Source organism: Limulus polyphemus, unplaced genomic scaffold (assembly GCF_000517525.1).
Source record: "Limulus polyphemus unplaced genomic scaffold, Limulus_polyphemus-2.1.2 Scaffold7910, whole genome shotgun sequence".
NCBI classification, from domain to species: domain Eukaryota; kingdom Metazoa; phylum Arthropoda; class Merostomata; order Xiphosura; family Limulidae; genus Limulus; species Limulus polyphemus.
In genome coordinates, this window is record NW_013673520.1 from 19159 (window position 1) to 24740 (window position 5582).

The 5582-nt window shown below is 33.0% G+C and overlaps 1 long non-coding RNA gene across 1 annotated transcript in view; it reads left to right on the forward strand.

The window, feature by feature from the left end:
* The first annotated feature begins 393 nt into the window (after positions 1 to 393).
* Positions 394 to 5582, forward strand: part of LOC106474962 — an 8341-nt gene continuing 3152 nt past the window's right edge. Inside the window, exons 1-2 of the long non-coding RNA XR_001291778.1 lie at positions 394 to 418; positions 4927 to 4975. This is a non-coding gene — a long non-coding RNA (uncharacterized LOC106474962). The remainder of the gene's footprint in view (positions 419 to 4926; positions 4976 to 5582) is intronic.

Sequence of the window (5582 nt, forward strand, 5' to 3'; positions counted from 1 at the left end):
CACATAGGTGACGAAGAAGGTGATATTATAAACATTCAGCGACCTTAGCAAATTAATTAATCGGTAATGCATTTATGTTGTTTTTAGTTTTACAGCCCATCTATTTTGTCGTGCTAGGCGGTTTTCTAGTGTGCCTATCCGATTATGTTGGTCCTTTTTTTCAAACATGTGATAAAATAATTATTTTTTTCCAGGATCTAGATTTATCGTGATAAATAGTATATCTTCAAGGCCAAGAAATAAATACAACATATATAATTAATAAAAGTAATGTTATAATGTTAAAGAAAATTAATAAGTACGTAACTGCATTGTGGAAATTTTATATCCAAGTCATTGTTAATGTAATGTCAATTTAACAGTAACTATATATATATGTATATTTATTTTCAGTTACAGAAGAAGAAATCAGACAATGGTAAGTAAAACATACCTTATTGTTTCTGTCTAAATGTCAAATTATCTTTTGTGACGTAAGAGCAGTCCCAACTCGTTCTGTACATCCATCAAGTTTGGGTTTTCATATATAAATTATTGAAAGTCTCGAGACTTTCTATAATATGTAATAACTTGTTATCATCTTAAGGGGTGTTGCAAAATAAATCACACTTTTTTCCTCGAGAGCATAACAAAATAAAATAAGATTTTAATTAAATCAAAAAAGTAATTCCAAGTATCAATATCGCTTGATTGTGCCACCATTGTTCTCACGCACGAGTTTTAATCGATTTGCAAAAGTTTTCAGCAATGCAACAAACATGTCTGTTTTTGTGGCTGGCTCTGTGTTCACACCAGTGAGAACACGAAGCAAGGTTTCACGTTTGTGTCTCTCGCATTCAGGCAAAGTTTCCAACATTTCTTCTGTGCATTGTTGAACGAAAGCTCCGACATTTTCGGCGGGATTTAAATCTGGAGAGTTCCCATTCCACATTCCACCACTCTTTCAAATTCTGAAACTTTTGAGGCATTAATCGGATTTTTCAAGTCTGGCATTGCGATGTGTCGATTGGAAGACTGGAATTCTCGGAAGTCTGCGACTAGTTTCTGAGCCATCCCGAAGGTAGCACATGCGGCACGAACCTAAGTTCTAGTGAGCATCATGATTCAAAAGTTTTCGCAAAAAATGAAATTCCAAGAGTACGCTGAAATGACGTTTTATCACGAGTGATGATATTCGCGGTCCTACCATGTTCGTCATTACTTCGGGCAAAAAAATTGATTTATTTTGCAAAACTTCGTACATGTAGGTTTTAGGATTTTATTACATCTTTTAACTCCTAAGTACTTTAAAACGTAAATGTTACATTCAAATATTTCATAAAAGTAAAGTTAATATGTAGTAACTAACTGAAAAGATACTAACTATAAAATACTTTCTAGAAGAGACTGATTAAAACCTTTGTGCAAGAGTGCGTTGATATGCACAGCGGACATTTTGAACATTAGGAAAGTTTAGGAAGTTTTGAAATGTGGGGTATGGCAAAAGGTAGAGAAAATCAGTTGGACAGAAATGAAGATGAATGGAGAAGTATTGGAGATGGCGCAAAAAATAAGATGTTTGTTGGAAAGAAAAAGGAAGCAAAATAAAAAATGGATTGGGCATGTTGTTAAAAGAGGCTTGATGAAAGAAGTCTCAGAAGGAGGAACTGAAGGATGCTGCTACTTGAAGAGCTGATAGAAAGAAGAACCTGTGGTTATTTGAAGAGAGAGGCTGAGGGTGGACAAGGATGAGTGACTGACAGATTAATATTTTGAGATTTGAGTCCCAGTTCCACATAAGACAAAATACCGATAAATGATATGGATGAATAAAATTAACACGAAACAGTATATTAAATATAAAATATATTTGTACCGAGAAAATAATTCTACAGTTGAATTGCGTAAAAAGTCAAATATTCCCGCCCACTATGATTTGATTGTTTGTTTTTTGAATTTCGCGCAAAGCTACACGAGGGCTATCTATCTGCGCTAGCCGTCCCTAATTTAGCAGTGTAAGACTAGAAGGAAGGCAGCATGTCATCACCACCCACCGCCAACTCTTGGGTTACTCTTTTACCAACAAATAGTGAGATTGACCGTCACATTATAACGCCCCCACTGATGAAAGGGTGATCATATTTGGTGGGACGGGGATTCAAACCCGCGACCCTCAGACTGCGAGTCGAGCGCCCTAACCACCTGGCCATGCCGGGCCTCCGCCCACTATGGACTCGTGTGTTCCTCTTACATTACACAAACCGGTTTGTTTGTATAATATGAGGTTTTTGACTCGTGACACGTTTTATTATTATTTAAGGTTAGAAGTGAATGACAATTGTTGTTCTTTACAAAATTTGTCCTGCTGAATACTTGATGTACAGTATTATTGATTGAAATGATTGAAAATGTACACACGCATAAAGAATGAAAAATATTTCAAATACTGACCATAATTCACGTAGAAAGCCACATAATAATGTTATGTTTTTATTAACTACTATCTTGTGAAAATTGATTGAAAAAACTAAAGTATTAAAAATGAAAGCCCCCCCCCCCCAGGTGGCTCAGCGGCAAGTCTGAGGGCTCACATTGCTAAACAACAGGTTTCTATACTCGTGGTGGGCACAGCAAAGATAACCAATTGTGTAGTTTTGATCTTAACAATAAACAAACAAACTTAAATGAAAGTAGAGTTCTGAAGAAAATAAGGTTTTGTTACGACAGCGGAATTCACGTGACGCTGGTAACACGTAATGAGTATCTAGAACGTTCGTGAAGGCTCGAGTGTTTGCTAGATGCCCTCTATTTTGTATATATATGACCGGCAAGAAGTGACAAGAGAGAATAATTGCAGACAGAGAGATATAGAGACAGATAATCGAGTCAAACCGTAAGTAAAGTGCGTGAATCGTTGTGAATTCTAGCGTGTGTTGAAGTTAAAGTGACTGTGGAAATTAAGTGTATTGCAAAGACTGAGGAAGAATAAACTAGTTTTATTTAAGAAAGGACTTGTATCGCTGAAGTTTTTCGGAAGGATTTTTTACTGGAAATTAACAAACGACCAGAGACGTAACAGTTTTAAAAATGTCTGAAGGCGGTTGCTATAGATGCTGTAATTTTTCAAATTTTAATATATCTATTTCAACATAAATTAATGTACGTAAGTTGTTTTGAAATGTTAACAAACACCATATTAAGTAAACCGTCTTTAGGTTGAACACAGTAAAATGTGAGTATGACTAACTCGGTGGTTTCAAGTCAACTTAGTTCTAATCAAACGTGTCAGTTTTAATTAAACTGTACCATTTTATAGATTAAATAATGATGATTTATTCCGGACCCAAAAAACAGTGAAATTGAACAAACGTACATAGCACAAATGATTACAAATAGCGATTTGTGAAAAATAAAGATTTTGCTTAAACATTAAGGTGTAATATTTCAAAGAATATTATATACTTTAAATTGTTTGTTCATAGGAACAAACATATTCTTTTTGTCCCTTAATTCCAATTGTCTAACTTTTAAGTGGCAATTTCGATGATTTTTTCTTTTAAGTAAAGTTAAATTAAATTTCAAAAATTGCTACAGTAAATTCTAGTAGAACAAACCTATTTGAACTTACATATTTCTGGTATCCTTTATACGGTAATGAAAGTTGTAGCGGAATATAATTTTATGTCTCTTTCCATAAAAAAAATTATGTATGGAAAAAAAAACTTCGAATAATAATAAAAGTCGACTGGAAATTGGAGATAAAATGGAAAGCGAATTTAATGAGTTTTGCACTGTTGAAAAAGCAAATAAAGCTGTGTTGGACAGACAGTGAGTCGTGAATCATTTAAATTGCATGAACTACACCGAAACCTTTGTGTATCCCATTACTATATACCGTATTGTGATTTATGTACCTTTCAGTTTTCTCTTTTTCGTTACTTCAATGCTATGGATAAAAAAGCACTCTGTTGTTAGAACTGACACATCATTTAGGTTTCGTTGGTACCACTCTTTAAATACACATGGAAATAAATACAATAATGAGTAAATATAGAAAACATGCCTATAATAAACAGACCAGAAAATGTAATACTCACGTGACACACATCGAGCAGCTCATTAGCCTCAGCCTTAAATGGGGTTTACTTGGCAAAGTTCAAATGAGACGCTTAGCAACATAAATTATGGCATTATAGACGTACAATAAACATACGTACATCATGACTTTAAAACATAAAATTAGATATTCATAACGGCTTTCAATTTGTTTTAATAAGCTCACAAACAAACGATTGATGCAAATATTATATATAATGCTTAGATGAATGGCTAACCCTAAATTATGTTGCTTAACGGCGATCTGTCATCGACTTAACTGAAGGAATCTCAAAGTTTAGAGTTTTCATCCTTAACAACCACGCAGAAAGAGCATTTGTTTCGTCTTATTTCATATTGCCTCTCAGTTCGAAGCTAAAGTTCCGACTCTAACATATTAACTTGTGTCATAACCCTATACATTTACTAATGAAGAAATTACAAGAATCGGAAAAAAACGCCAATAAACTAATTCTTGAGAATACGATTTCATTTTAAGATCATATTTATTACAGAGAATTATATGAAAAATGATGTATATGCTCATACAGTTGCGTATCGCTTTGTCCCCCGGACTTACAACGATAAAATCTGACAGAAACTTGAAAATATTCTTCCATCGGCGCAGAAAAATAACCCCTATCTTCAATTAAGAGCTTTATATTTTTCCCAAACTAAAATTAAAACAGCTAGAATATTAATCGTATATGTCTAAAGAGTTGTTGATACATTGTTTGTGGTAAATATTGAGTTTATTTTTGACGTATAGTGAATAACGCCATCTTTTATTTTTGTGTTTGTGTACTATATTAATTTAAACAACAGTATATTATTTCATTTTTATTTTCATAGGTACAAAGGTTTTCTGAAAGATTGTCCTGAGGGTCACCTTACAGAACAGGTAAGTCAGTCTTATTATCACCGTTTTAAATGCCCAACAGACTTTAAAAAAAATACAAATTACAAATCAGCCAATGAATACTTTTGTAATTCATTTTTAAAATTTTATTGCAATTATTTGTAAGTTCCGTTAATTTGAACATATTTCTAATAAACCTAAAACTTATAAATGGGTTGTACATTTTCTGGTTTTGAAATTAATGTTTAAATATTAAAAAATAGATAAACGTACACTAAACTTAGATGCTAGTTATGTTTACAAAGACAATTTTACTATAGGGTTTGATCTGATGAAACGATTACAAATCCAGATTTAAAAACTTTCAACTCTCTCAACGTTTTGTTTGTATAACTTTTCTAGAAACGACATGATAAACTGACAATAAAATGATTTTCCAGCGAAAGGAAATATGGTTTGAATTACTGTGCTATTATCTGATGTATTTATATATAGATCGTCTAAATACAGTGAATAGTTGTCATTATGATGTGATAGGAATTTTAGTAAGTCTTGAAGTATTGTCATTATGGTGTGATAGGAATTTTAGTAAGTCTTGAAGTGTTGTCATTATGGTGTGATAGGAATTTTAGTAAGTCTTGAAGTATTG